Source organism: Hyla sarda, chromosome 9 (assembly GCF_029499605.1).
Source record: "Hyla sarda isolate aHylSar1 chromosome 9, aHylSar1.hap1, whole genome shotgun sequence".
Taxonomy (NCBI): domain Eukaryota; kingdom Metazoa; phylum Chordata; class Amphibia; order Anura; family Hylidae; genus Hyla; species Hyla sarda.
The window spans coordinates 66,527,248-66,543,211 of NC_079197.1; the positions used below are offsets into that span (position 1 = coordinate 66,527,248).

A 15,964-nucleotide genomic window follows, 5' to 3' on the forward strand; every position below is an offset into this window, starting at 1 on the left:
TACTTCACCTCTGAGATAGGGTATAGGTCCATTAACTTTTTGGACATTACCATATATATAGATCCCGACAACAAAATTCAGACCTGTCTATATAGAAAACCAATGGTGACAAATAGCCTTCTCCAATGGGATAGCTGGCATCCAGCTTCCCTGAGAAGAAGCATTCCGATCGGCCAATATCTGAGGACAAAGAGAAACTGCTCTGAGGATTCTAAGTTTTTGGAAGAGAGTAACAAACTCATGCACAGATTTAAAAAAAGAGGCAATCCAGCACAACACATGAGAAGGGCCTTTAACCTTGCGAAGAATAGCAGTAGGACAGCTCTTTTGAGCAATCTGGACAAGGAACGAAAAGATGATAACATCATCAGATGCATCGGAACAAATGATGCATATTCTCAACAGATCCAAAAAATATTACAGAACCACTGGAACATCTTACTGTCAGATCCAGATCTGAGGGATAGACTGGGTGGTAAGCCAAGTATTACGTACAGAAGAGGGCCCAATTTAAAGGATTTATTAGTCCATAGTCACTACAAAGATCGACAAACGTCGACTAGACCCTCTACATGGCTGATGGTCCCAACTGTTGGTTCTTTTCCTTGTGGCCACTGTGCCAACTGTCAATATGTATCTAAGAAAAAAGAGTTTACTGATCCCACGGACAACAGGAAATATGAGATCAGGGATCTCATAAACTGTGGCACTAGAAACATCATTTACATAGCCCAATGCCCCTGTATGAAACTTTACGTGGGCAAGACAACACAAGAGTTTCGTAAGCGTAGAAGCAAATCAGCACGATTTGAACTGAGGTAGAAACCCCATTGTCTGTGCATATGAGAATTAATCACTCTACACAAAAATTTGCTATCAAATTTTGGGGTCTTAGAAAAATGACACTTAACGAACGAATGGGTAACATAGATCGGCAAATTACTCCAGGAAGAAGCCCGATGGATTTATCGGCTAAAAACACTGAGTCCTAATGGACTTAATGAGGGATTTTCTTTTTCCGCATTCTTAGAATAATTAGCCAATTATCAATATAAGTGAGTATGGCTAGTACCTTGTTTTCCCTTAGCAGTTGGTGAGTTTTTCATTATTCACCAACTATATAAGAATTAGTGGAATGAGTAACGTCCCTAGCGATATTTGTAATGACTGTCTTACTTACCTGTTGATTGAATGGAGATGTCGTCATACTGGTGTTATAGGAGCCTGCACCTAGGACAAAATTAAAAATATTAATAGCTAATATTAATCTCTGAGAGTATATATAACTTGGATCACAATTTGAGAGTATAGACAGTTGGCAGTAGTACTTATATTCCAAACAGTGTATTGACAGGACTGTTATACACACTGTACAGTGGCTGGACTGGATGAGTTAGTATGTAAAAAGTGGACTAGTACACATGCAATGGGATGAACATGAGATATAAGGATGGTTAAAAGATCTCATGTTGATATAGGTCCCTATGACACATTTTCTTCGTAATGTTCTCACCTCTATAAGAACTCACTCAAGAACATGACATCAGTAAGATAAGTACTATCCAACCACTTGTTGCATCTACAAACACTGTCTGAGAAATTCAAACAAAAAGGATAAAAACCAAGGACAATCAATAGGAAAATACACTCTGCCCTTCAAACACCATGGGAACACCTGCTACAATACAGAGAGATATAACCATCACCATGCGTTCCACTGGTATCCACATACAATCCAGCCCTTGAAGAAATATGCAAAATTATCAAGGACCTGCAGCCGATATTGGCAGAAGATGAGATGCTAAAGGAAATATTCCCTGAACTTCCCATCTTGGCCTTCAGACAACCACACAATTTACAACAAAAGCCAGTCAGCTGAAAATGACCTACAGAAAGAACAGACGCAGACAATGGGACCAAACCCTGCACCAAACCTTGCTGTAAACTCTGCCAACATATCTGCACCAAGATGGAAGCCACCCACAACAACAAGATATATAACATTGAGGGACTATACTCCTGCACATCTTCAAATGTGATCTACATGATACAATGCACCAAGTGTGACATGGAATTCTGCATTGGTGAAACCAGCCGAAAACTCAATGAAAGGATGGATCTACACAGACATTCCATCAACCACCGTAAGGAAAATGACTACTGCACCCCAGTTGGACACCATTTTACCCAATCAGGCCACTCTATACATGACCTTACAATCAGGATACTGAAAGGGAACTTCAAAAACACTCAAGAGAGAAAGACATTTGAAGCCAAAATGATACTGTTTTTTGACTCGAAAAACAGGGGACTGAATGTGGATTTGAGCTTCTTATCTCATAAAAAATTCTTATAACCTGTACTGTACTGGATTTTCTTTTGCATCTCACTTTGTCCTGCCTAATTACCAGTCTCTCCCCTGCTCCCCCTCCCTCCTTGTTTTTCTCATCCTTATCTATTTAGTCTATGTTCCTAGAGAAGGACTATTTATGGCCCATCTTAGTGTGAATTCTCCATATCTATTGTCTTAACCCCTGCATATTTGTGAGATGTAACCTATGTCTTCTGCTTGTGAGCTTAGATGTGCTTTGGACTTGATAAAGGGAGGAATCCCGAAAGCTTGTCTCTACAAAATTCAGTTAGTCCAATAAAAAAAGGTATTACAAGATACTGCTAAATTTTTTGATTTGCATCTGCATCACTGGACTAATATGGCTACTCAAATTTACAATATATATATGCGTGTGTGTGTGTGTGTGTGTGTGTGTGGATGTATTACGAGTTCGGAGAAAAGACACAGACACAGTGTTCAGTATCAGTTCTATTGAGGAGGGGGAAGGAACCCTTCCTTATATATATATATGTTGCAAGTAGAAAAACAAGTAAGGTGATGTCATATACATGGTACAATACTTAATTCATACATGCATATGCACACCCCTACCCCTTAATTCCCTGGTTGAACTTGATGGACATATGTCTTTTTTCGACCGTACTAACTATGTAACTATGTTGTTGACACATACACATGGTCTCTGTGCGCTTGGCTGCATTCAAAGACACGCGCATACTAGTCTTCCCCCAGCCGTGACTCACTGACAGCTAGCGTCTGAGGTTGCCCAGCAACCCAGCGCTGGCCGGAAGTGACGTAGCGGCACTGACAGTGCATTAAACGCGCGCAGAGTGCACACACGCTGCCAGATCAATGCCAGCGCTACTGCACACAGGATCATCTCCAGGTAATCAAGCCTCCCAGCTTACCTCCTTTCTCATCCCCCCTCACCCTACCAACTCTCTACCATTCACTCTCCACCTATGTTACCACTAACTCGGTTAATAACCTTACTATCCATTCTCTACTTATACAATTGCCTATGCCCCATTTTTTCATCCCGTCACCTTTTTTCCCTCCTGTAGTAACTCTGCATACTATCCAAGAAGTTTGGTAAGTTCCTTTTCACTAATATATTTCAATAATAAGTTACCAAAAATAAGAATGTGAAAAGGAGTCACGCCATGCTATAGTTTATATGTGAAGCTCACAATAAGAGATGAGCGAATCGAAGCTGACAAACCCGAATTTGCAAAGAATGCGAATCGCTTCATTAAATTCCATTTTACAGCGTTCCTGGCTAAAGGAGACCTAAAGTGAGTACATGGGGCAGGTGATTATGGGAGGGCGGGAAGGGAGGTAGGCAGGATGACCCTGAATCACATGCGAGATGCAGCCTATCAGCATTCATTTGACCCCTGTGATGTCACAGCCCTATATAATCAGCAGTCATCTTGCTGCTGCTCATTTCATCCATGCATTCAGAGAGAGAGGACGGGACTGCGTGTGTGTGAATTGCTTATACCACAGCGTACCACTGGCAACTGCTAGTCACATCAGTCACAGGAATGCAGTGCTTTGGTGTTCTCACTGAGAAAGATCTTTCGATATATAAACCTCCTATTCACGTTATTTAGCATCTCATCAGAGAGGGCCAGATAGATTTTCGTTGCCTCATACATATCAACAAGCTGCCTGAACATTATGAACCATCTTATCACCTTATTTTTCAGTGCAATTCTGTGCTTTTTTTGCTCCACAAATCATCTGCTGCTTAGAATTGTGTGTATACAGTATAAAAACCAGTGCACACCATTCTTAACACTCTGTGACAGAGTGCAATTTAGGGTTTAATCCCTGTTTTCTTTTTTTGTGGTGCTGCACTGTTGTATCCTGCTGCTGTTCACAAATAAGTTTTTTTCAGCGGACTGTAGTGCATTTGTCTGCCCTCATACGTGCATACCACATGCCTACAAAGCAGTCTACTATTTTGTATCTGTAACAAGTCTAGATACAGTCCTGGCAAAAGTAATCACCTGCTGGTGTTTTACAAAAATACAGATTTTTTTCTGCGTATTGTTGCGCATTTTTCAGCCATCATCAGTGCATACCGCATACGTACATCCAAGTAGTGTACCATTGCTTACCTGTTAATCTGGCAAGGGCCTACATACTGGGAAAGTCCAAACAATAGTACTCACCGGCTGGTGTTTTACAAAAATACAGATTTTTTTCTGCGTATTGTTGCGCATTTTCTGCCCTCATCATTATATACCACATACGTACATCCAAGTAGTGTATCATTTTGTACCTGTTAATCTGTCAAGGGCCTACATACTGTGAAAATCCAAACAATAATACTCACCGGCTGGTGTTTTACAAAAATACAGATTTTTTTCTGCGTATTGTTGCACATTTTCTGCCCTCATCAGTGCATACCGCATATGTACATCCAAGTAGTGTACCATTTTGAACCTGTTAATCTATCAAGGGCCTACATACTGTGAAAGTCCAAACAATAGTACTCACCGGCTTGGTGATTTACAAAAATACCGATTTTTTTCTGCATATTGTTGCGCATTTTCTGCCCTCATCAGTGCATACCACACACGTACATCCAAGTAGTGTACCATTTTGTACCTGTTAATCTGTCAAGGGCCTACATACTGTGAAAGTCCAAACAATAGTACTCACTGGCTGGTGTTTTACAAAAATATAGATTTTTTTTCTGCGTATTGTTGCGCATTTTTCTGCCCTCATCAGTGCATACCGCATATGTACATCCAAGTAGTGTACCATTTTGAACCTGTTAATCTATCAAGGGCCTACATACTGTGAAAGTCCAAACAATAGTACTCACCGGCTGGTGATTTACAAAAATACAGATTTTTTTCTGCATATTGTTGCGCATTTTCTGCCCTCATCAGTGCATACCACATATGTACATCCAAGTAGTGTACCATTTTGTAAGTGTTAATCTGTCAAGGGCCTACATACTGTGGAAGTCCAAACAATAGTACTCACCTGCTGGTGTTTTACAAAAATACAGATTTTTTTCTGCGTATTGTTGCGCATTTTTCTGCCACATCAGTGCATACCGCAGACGTACTTCTAAGTAGTGTACCATTTTGTACCTGTTAATCTGTCAAGGGCCTACCAACTGTGAAAGTCCAAACAATAGTACTCACCGGCTGGTGTTTTACAAAAATACCAATTTTTTTCTGCGTATTGTTGCACATTTTTCTGCCCTCATCAGTGCATACGGCATACGTACATCCAAGTAGTGTACCATTTTGTACCTGTTAATCTGTCAAGGGCCTACATACTGTGAAAGTCCAAACAATAGTACTCACCGGCTGGTGTTTTAGAAAAATACAGATTTTCTTCTGCCTATTGTTGGGCATTTTCTACCCTCATCAGTGCATACCGCATACGTACATACAAGTAGTGTACCATTTTGTACCTGTTAATCAGTCAATGGCCTACATACTGTGAAAGGACTGCCAAAAGTAATCACCTGCTGCTGTTCTAGACAAATACTGTTGTAGTAAAGTGTATTGTAATACCATCATATACGCACTAAGTATGTCAGGCATAGACATGCCAGGACGTGCACAGAGGAGTGGCAGAGGCCTAAATAGTTCAGGCAGAGTTGGCAGCAGACTAGGGGCGAGTGGCAGCAGGAGTCGCAGTGAGAGGCCTGAGCTCCCGTTATCAGCGAGCGGTCGTGTCTCAACCAGCAACCCATCTGCCGTCGTTGATTGGTTAACACGTTCATCCACTTCATCACAAGTGACATCTGACACCCCCAGTCAACAGTCGGTGGGTTCCTCAGACACAACCCTCAGTTGGCATGGCCCGGGAGCAGTCCCTGTACTCCTATTGCCTTTGTCCTATGCTTTTCCCTCTCCTAGAGAAGTATCTTATGCTGTGGGTTCAGCTCCGCTATTCACTGAGGACGATCTAATAGAGGACAGTCAGCAGCTACTGCCCAGCCAAGAAGGGGAGGAGACATGCGCCACTTGCTCCGCTAGGTGGCCAAGTAGTGATGCGGAGAGTGACGTGCGAGGCGGTGTTGCCAGGGTTCAGGGTCCTGAAGCAGACACTGTTGGGGAACCTGAGGAGGACATCAGTGACATGCAGACACCTGTTGATGATGAAGCCGATCGCAATTGGGAGCCGGGTGCAGAAGGGGCTTCATCATCAGGAGAAGAGAGTTGCAGGTTGCCCTTGAGGCAGCAGCTGAGCCAGCAAGGCGGCAACACGGTTGGCATTTAGCATGGTGGCAGGAGTGGAAATTCTAGAGCCAAACGTGCCCTCGGGAGACCCCCTGCTTCGCGGCAGCCTACCTTTCTGGGAGGTAGTGGAACAGGGGTTCCTGGAGACGGTGCCAGTAGCAGTCAGTTAGTGCGGACTGTAGGTGGGAAAATCAGCAGTTTTTCATCAGGCAACCGGAGGAGGTTCACTTAGCCACATGCAAGATATGTTGTCAGAAGGTGAAGCGTGGCAAGGGTCCCAATGTCGGCACCACGGCCCTGCGTCAACACATGCTTTGCCACCATAAAGCGGCCTGGGAGAACCGTGGCTCCGATGAAGTGGTCCAGCCTACTGCATCACTCAGTGGCAATCAGCTCCCTCCTTCATCCAGCCAAGGCTCCACCACCTCAGCCGAAGGGAGCTGTGTGTCAAACCCTCCTTCTGTCGCTCCAGATGCCCCTGCTTCTCCCACTTTTAGTCAGCCATTCCGCCAACAATCCATCGGCGAAGCCATGTCCAAGAGACAACAGTATGCACCCACTCATCAAACGGCGCGAAGTTGAATGTGCTCCTGTCCAAGTTGCTGGTGCTGCAGTCCCTCCCTTCTCAAGTGGTGGACTCTGCACCTTTCAGAGAATTGATGGCTTGTGCCGAGCCGAGGTGGAGAGTCCCAAGCCGTCATTTTTTTGTGAATTAGGCAGTACCACCCTGTATAAGTTTGTACAAGAGAAGGTGGGCCAGTCCTTGAGCCTGTCGGTGTATTCAAAAGTGCATGGCAGCGCCGACGTGTGGAGCTGTAACTACGGTCAGGGACAATACTTGTCTTTTACGGCCCACTGGGTAAATGTGGTTCCTGCACAGCCACAACTGCAACTTGGACAGGTCACACCGCTTCCTCCTCCACGCTCTCGCTCTCAGGCAGTTGGTCCTGTGACAGTGTGCGCCTCCGCCTCCTCATCCTCCACCGTGTCCTCGGCCTCCACTGCATGTCCAAATCTAGGAGGCCCTTCATCGTACTATGTGTGTAGGGCACGGCGGTGTCAAGCTGTTCTTCACATGGTTTGCCTTGGGGAATGGAGTCAAGCAGATAGGAGTACTCGCCTGTGTAACTTGAATGTGAACCAGTGGCAGCTCGTACGTTACACCTGCCGTTTGCTGAGGCCCTTTGAGGAAGCCACATTATTTGTAAGTCGCCTGGATTACGGCATGAACGACGTAATTCCACTCCTACATTTCCTACAACAAATGATTGAAACGATGTCTGGTCATGGCAATGGAGACGTTGCGCCTACATCTCAATGCTACATGAGTCCTGTGGGGGCTGAACTGGAGGAGAAGGATGAGGGGCAGAGTGTAGCACAGTTTAGGTTGGATGAGATAGCCTCTAATCATCGGACAGGAGAGGAGGAGCAGGTGCAGCCAAAGGAGCTAGAGGGTTATGAGGAAGGCAAGACAGAGGACCCAGACACACCGTGGCAGTATGCAGTGGAGATGGAGGCAGGTAGTCTCTCCAAGTCACTGGCGCAAATGGCACGATGCATGCTCAGTTGCTTGCATAGTGACCCCCAAATTGTCAAAATTTGTAAGCGGGATGACTTCTGGCTCTCCACCTTATTGGACCCTCGCTACCATCCCAGAATGGGGGCCTTTTTTACACTAACTGAGAGGGAGAACAAACTGACCTACTACAGAGAGATCCTACGTAGTCAGTTGACCGATGCCTATCGACGACATGGTCCATCCACTCGCAGGTCTGACTCGGGGGCCCTCTGCGCTCACCTTCCACTTCCATGGCTGCTGGGGAGGGGAGGGCTGGCAGGAGCAGTACCAGCTCCATCAGCAGCAGCCTGAGTCTACAGTCGCTGATGAGTAGCTTTCTTCACCCGCATAGTGAAGCTACTCATCAGCAGCAGGTAGACATGGAGCAGGACCTGAACCAGCAGGTGGTGGCATACCTTGACATGGCCATGCCAACAACCATTGAAGATCCGCTGGACTTCCGGGCAGCCAAACTTGATTTATGGCTGCAACTATCAGAGTTTGCCCTGAAAAAGCTGTCCTGCCCGGCCAGTAGTGTGCCATCAGAAAGGGTGTTTAGTGCGGCCGGGGCCATAGTCACCCCAAGGCGAACTCGTCTGTCCACAAAAAATGTGGAGTGACTGACCTTTGTCAAGATTAATCATGGATGGATCAGCCAGGATTTCCAGCCACCAATGCCAGATGCCTCAGAGTAGATTGACCATGCTGTTACAACAACACTTCACAATTATGGTTATGAAACCCTCTTGGGTTATCAATTAGGGTTATGAAACCCTCTTGGTTACTGTGAATGCCTGCTCCTGACTCACCCTGTGTCTTTCAGGAACTACTTGCCTCATGGATGCTTAAGGCCTTTAATTTTTGGATGTTTAGCAGTCGCTAAATACATGCTTAATGCAAATTTCAACATTGATCTTTAAATGTAAGGGGTTATGAAACCCTCTTGGGTACTGTGAATGCCTGCTCCTGACTCATCCTGTGTCTCTTTCAGGAACTACTTGCCTCACTGAAGCTTCTGGCCTTGTGCCTTTAATTTTTGGAAGTTTAGCAGTAGCTAAATACATGCTTAATGCGAATTTCAACATTTATCTTTAAATGTAAGGGGTTATGAAACCCTCTTGTGTACTGCTGATGCCTGCTCCTGACTGTGTGTTTCAGGAACTACTTGGCTCATTGATGCTTCTGGGCTTGGGCCTTGAATTTGGATGTTTTGCACTAGCTTACATACATGCTTAATTGAGATTTCAACATTGATCTTTCAATCTTAGGTGTTATGAAATCTTCTTGTGTACTGCTGATGCCTTTTCCTGACTGTGTCTTTCAGGAACTACTTGTATTACTGATGCTTCTGGGCTTGGGCCTTAAATTTTAGAATTTTTGGACTAGATACATACATGCTTAATTTAAAATTTCTAAATTTATGGTGCAATGTATGGGGTTATTAAACCCTCTTGGGTTCGGGTTTTTTCAAATTTTCTGGTAATTTTCTCAGAAGTAAACTTGAATTTTCCAGACTACTAACCATAACACCATGGAACACTTGTTGTGTGTGATTTTTTTAATTAAAATTTTCCCCAAATAACACGGTGAGGGATGAACTCTGCTTCTTTATGTCAGAACACATTACTTTAGAGAAGAATGTCTTTTTGTGGTCCACCGTCATGCATTATAGTCTTCTGGGCTCTTGGATATGCACTTGTTCTAACACAAAGGTATTTCGTCAGACAACATACCTAAAACAACTTTAATATTTTCTTCTGACTGAGAGAACGATTGAATTCTTCTAGTACACCTTTTAATAAACACTGAAGTTAGCCTTTTTTTATTCAGTCTATTCTTTATTGTGGGAATCTCAATTTTGTGCAAGCCTTTATTTGATGGAACTGGGCTACAGCTGACTGCTGTGTCATAGTTAGTATGGTTGAAAAAAGACATACGTCCATCAAGTCCAACCAGGGGATAGTGTCATGTGACTCAACACTGTTATCAACTTTTAATGAGAGTGTCTAAAGTTTGTCATTTTTACTTTCTATTAAAATTGGAGTGTCTGTCTGAATTTCTGAGATAGAATCTGCTATCTGGTGATCTAGAGTTAAATAATTAAAATCCTCGAAGCATTTACTTTTTGCTTCTTTGGATGTACCTATTTCCTATGTGTGTGAGCCATAATGGCTTCCCATTGCTTTAGCCACCTCAAGGATGTGGCATTCAGACACCGTATAGTCTAGAATCTGCTATCAGGTGATCTTGAGTTAAATAATTAAAATCCTCCAATTAATTATTTTTTGATTCTTTGGATGTACCTATTTCCTATGTGTGTGAGCTATAATGGCTTCCCATTGCTTCAGCCACCTCAAGGATGTGGCATTCAGACACCGTATAGTCTAGAATCTGCTACCAGGTGATCTTGAGTTAAATAATTAAAATCCTCAAATTAATTACTTGTTGATTCTTTGGATGTACCTATTTACTATGTGTGTGAGCCATAATGGCTTCCCATTGCTTCAGCCACCTCAAGGATGTGGCATTCAGACACCGTATAGTCTAGATCATTAGGTGATCTTGAATTAAATAATTAAAATCCTCGAATTAATTGATATTTAAATCTTATTGCTTATTAAATCTCCCGATGTACTGCAGATGCCTTTTCCTGACTGTTTGTTCTTATCTGGAACTAATTTACTTAATGCTGCTTCTGGCCTTGGCCCTCAAATTTTGTGATATTTAGCACTAGCTTAAATTGAAATTTCAACATTGATCTTGCAATGTGAAGGGGTTATGAAACCCTCGGGTGTACTTCTGATGTCTGCACCTGTGTCTTTCAGGAATTACTTGGCTTACTGATGCTTCTGGGCTTGGGCCTTACATTTTTGGATGGTAGCACTACCTAACATGCATCTTCAATAGAGATTTCAAAGTTCACCTTTTAAATTTAGGGGTTGTGAACCCCTCTTGAGTACTCATGCTGCTTCCTGCTCCACTTGTCAGCCCGTTGGTCTTGTGACAGTGTGCAACTCCGCCTCCACATCCTCCACTGTGTCCTAAGCCTCCATCGCCCGGACAAGTCTAAGTGGCCCTTCAGCATACCATATGTGCAGGGCACAGTGGTTTCACGCTGTTCTTCACATGGTTTGCCTTGGCGAAAAGTGTTGGAAACAATGGCCGGTCAGGGCAATGGAGACGTTATGCCTACATCTAACGGCCACATGAGCCCTGTGGGGGCTTGTTAGATTTGGTCCTTTGTACCCACACACTGGGGTCCGGGACACTCAAAGTTTGATTTAAATTTCAAATAAAAAAATCAGACATTTCAATGGTCTCCTCATGCATTAGCCAACTCCAGGCTGTCTCATTAAGGCAATATATGGTTTACTGATGCCGCTACTGGGCCTGGGTCTGGGAAATTCTAATTTTATCACAGGTAGCACCCGCTATCCAAAATGTTCTTCAAAATTTCAAAAATTGTTGTGTTTTTTGGGGGGGGGGGATTGTGAAGCCCTGGTGTGTACTCATGCATCAACCAACTCCAGGCTGTGTCATTCAGGCAATATATAGTTTACTGATGCCGCTCCTGGACCTGGGTCTGGGAAATTCAAATTTTATCATAGGTAGCACCCACTATCCAAAATCTTCTTCAAAAATGTTTGTGTTTTTTTGAGGGATTGTGAAGCCCTGGTGTGTACTCGTGCATCAGCCAACTCCAGGCTGTGTCATTCAGGCAATATATGGTTTACTGATGCCGCATCTGGGCCTGGGTCTGGGAAATTCAAATTTTATCACAGGTAGCACCCACTATCCAAAATCTTCTTCAAAAATTTAAAAAATTGTTGTGTTTTTTCTTAGGGATTGTGAAGCCCTGGTGTGTACTCGTGCATCAGCCAACCCCAGGCTGTGTCATTCAGGCAATATATGGTTTACTGATGCCGCTGCTGGGCATGGGTTTGGGAAATTCAAATTTTATCAAAGGTAGCACCCGCTATCCAAAATCTTCGGTTTAAACTTCTAAATCCATCTTTTAATCTTATGGATTGTGAAGGCCTAGTGCCTACTCATGCTGCCAACACCTCCACGCTGTGTCATTCAGCCACTATATGGTCTCCTCATGCTGCCAACACCTCCACGCTGTGGCATTCAGCCACTATATGGTCTCCTCATGCTGCCAACACCTCCATGCTGTGTCATTCAGCAACTATATGGTGTCCTCATGCTGCCAACACCTCCACGCTTTGTCATTCAGCCACTATATGGTGTCCTCATGCTTCAGCCTCATCCAAGCTGTGTCATTCAGCCACTATATGGTCTCCTCATACTGCCAACACCTCCATGCTGGGCCATTCAGCCACTATATGGTCTCCTCACACTGATGCCACCACCAGGCTCTGTCATTGTGCTGCTGTACGTCAGTGATTCTAAAAGCGATGACGGTAATCTGCATGTTATTCTGAATAACAGTATTATTTCACTAACCCAGCACACTCCATATGCATTTTAGAACACAACAAAGTGTTCTATACCCCTATTGATGCTGTCTGTAGGCTAGAAATAGCCTATTTTAATATAGATTCACCACGAAAAAATTTGGATTGAAACAAACCTTTTCGGAAAGTTCGGCGAATCGGCCGAATCAAATTTTTGAAAAGTTCGCTCATCTCTACTCACAATGTATTAAAAGTTGCGTCCTATGAACAGTTAATTTTTGAAATACCAAATAACCAGACTAACATTGCGCCCGGTAGCAATGTTTTGAAATGAGGTGGAACATGTCAAGCTTCTTTATGTCTGAATATATTTGATGTATAGAGTCGTAATATGTTGCAAAACACTGGATCCAACTTGTGATTATAAGTCATATAATCTTTGTGACATTACTGACAGACTTATTATCTGAGACCATAAGTTGTGCCTTATTGCTTACACCAGTCTACACGCATTTTTAACTGTATCAACACCATAATTACTTTTAATTAATATATATAATGAATAAAACATTCACATACTTTTTTACCTACCTTTTTATAATGAATAAAGCATATACCTACTCTTTTATCTAAAATTTGTTCTTATCCCGTATAAATACGATATACTTTTTAGACAACGTACACTATGTATCATCTCACATCTGTGCGTCCTACCTTACACTACATATGCCTTCTGAAGCAATTTACAACTTCATATTTTATTATACTCTCAATTTTACTGTCTTTTAGCATTGTACGTTTTGGACCTTAGAAAGGCACTTTGTATGTGCCGAAACGCTTTGTCCGCTTTTTTGCAAAATAAATAAGTTTTTCCTGTGCTGGCCTGAGTCTCTCCGTTCTGTTACCTCCTAATGACCGTTTTTTGTAACTCCTGGTTGCTTATCGTAATTCATACATGATGTCTTTCCACACACGATGAGACCCTCTTGGTTTCCTCTAGAAGGAGCTCTGTGGGGCCCTTACATTCCTTCTAGAAAGTCCTATCTTAGTTTACAACAGATGTATTCAATTATGGCTGGAGAGGAACATCATGGCCGTTTGAACCAACACCATTTTTTGCAAATTGGGCATGTGTCACTTTATACGTTAGTAACTTTAAAATGCTTTTACTTATCCTAGCCACTGTGAGAATGTTTGCTCGTCTAATATTGTATTTCTTGACAGTGGTAAAATTCAGTCACAAATTCAGTCTTTTTGTGATGTAAGGTGATAAAAAATGGCTTTTTAACTAAGTAATCATTTGTAAAGGGATGAAATACTTATTTTCATAACTGTATATATACATTACAGAGTGTTGGCAAGAGAAACAAAAGTAATGTAAGCATTGTACCTTGGCATTTGGTGTCCCAGATCTTTGTGATCAGATCCATAGTCCTCTTCAAATCTGACCACTTTTTTTTAATATGGCCATTCTGTGGTGCTTCCTTTTGTACTTTGCATACAGCTTAGCTTTGAGGCCTTTCACCTTAGCCTGTTTCTCGGCTTGGACCCGGGTCTGGTCATAGCCCCGCTGCAAAAAGCGCTGCAGGATGAAGATACAAGTATATCATCCCAATTTTGTTTAATACAAGTATTAAAAATAATTTCCTCAATAAAAACATCTAAAAGTATTTAAGTCTTTGAAGGGGAAATATTAGATTTAATGTTACTGTTATAAGATCAGATTGTATTGTGATTGTATGTGTGTGTGGGTTTCTGAGCAATCAGACATTGTCCAGCTGAGCAAAGATGTACCTGTCTAGTGAAGTGACAGTACAGTATGGGGTGTAAAGCTGGTTCGCCTCCTTGTGGTTGCCCGGGGTAACTCTAAATGAACCAGCGAATACTAGTGGGTCTGACAAATAAAGCTTCTGCTGAGTCCAGACCAACAGAACACCAACTATAATCAATAGACTGTGAGTGTGTGTGTGTGTATGGTATATAGTGTGTGTGTGTGAGGGGTTATATAGTGTGTGGCAGGAAAATGGATGTGCAATGGGAATTTGAGATATATTTCTATGCTGTCCATAGGTACATGCCAAAGACATAGTGCTGTGATGTCATAACAATACTTAGTACACCAATCAGTAATATCTACTTAGAAATGATAAATAGTGAAGTTATATCTAGTGCGAAAAAACATTTTCTCAGCAAAGTGCCGATTTTCACACGTGCGAATACATTTTAACACGCTATTGGCATATAAAGAGATTAGTATAACATGCATGTGAAATGTAATCAAATGCACTAGTGTAATGCGAAATTACTTACATAGATCAAGATTTCCTCCCTCTTGTGAAACATGCTGCCAACCATATTTTCCAGTGGATGGAAACTTTGTTTAGTTCAAACCAGTTGCAGAACTAGACCACGTCCTTATCGCGCATGCGCACTATGCGAATTTCATTACGATTTTTCGCATGGGAAAAAGAAGTGAACAAACATAGTGAATATGTGAATTTCCCGAACAAAAGACGAATATTCATCCATATATTTGCGAAATATCGCAAATTCGAATATGGCCCCTGCCGCTCATCACTAGCTTCCAGGTATCCGCTAGGCATTCTCTGTGCAGCCTAGATGGAAGGTATGTAACAATTTGCCACATACATTCATGCCGGTAAATGTTGGCACCCAAGAAAAAAGAAGTCATTCCCACAGAAAAGGATTGCAGTAACACATGTTTTTCTGTACACATGTTTATTCCCTTTGTGTGTATTGGAACTAAACCAAAAAAGGGAGGAAAAAAAGCAAATTGGACATAATGTTATAAAACTCCAAAAATGGGCTGGAAAAAAAATTTGAAATCAGTCGCTTCCTATAACCAATAAACCTCTCGCACCTCTCAGCCGGAAAGTTGAACCACTCGTCCTTTGCAAACTGCCCCTGGTCTCTCTTATTGGAAGGGCGCCTTTTCCCAACATCAATTTTAAGATCTCTCGACAGGTGTTCAATGGGATTTAGATCTGTACTCATTGCTGGCCACTTCAGAACTCTCCAGCGCTTTGTTGGCATCCATTTCTGGGTGCTTTTTGACATATGTTTGGGGTCTCTGTCTTGCTGGAAGACCCAAGATCTCGGACGCAAACCCAGTTTTCTGACACTGGGCTGTACAATGCGACCTAAAATCCATTGGTAAAACTCAGATTTCATGATGCCTTGCACACATTCAAGGCACCCAGTGCCAGAGGCAGAAAAACAACCCCAAAACATAATTGAACCTCTACCATATTTCACTGTAGGTACTGTTTTCTTTTCTTTGCAGGCCTCATTCCATTTTTGGTAGAACGATGTGCTTTACCAAAAAGCTCTGTCTTGGTCTCATATGTCCACAACACATTTTCCCAGAAGGATTTTGGCTTACTCAAGTTCATTTTGC

General features: G+C 42.6%; 1 long non-coding RNA gene across 1 annotated transcript in view; it reads right to left on the reverse strand.

The window, feature by feature from the left end:
- LOC130291624 (uncharacterized) overlaps window positions 1-15,225 on the reverse strand; it is a 43,649-nt gene extending 28,424 nt beyond the window's left edge. The window contains exons 1-3 of the long non-coding RNA XR_008847984.1: window positions 14,857-15,225; window positions 13,937-14,128; window positions 1,181-1,230 (exon numbers count right to left, since the gene is read on the reverse strand). This is a non-coding gene — a long non-coding RNA (uncharacterized LOC130291624). The remainder of the gene's footprint in view (window positions 1-1,180; window positions 1,231-13,936; window positions 14,129-14,856) is intronic.
- Window positions 15,226-15,964: the final 739 nt, after the last annotated feature.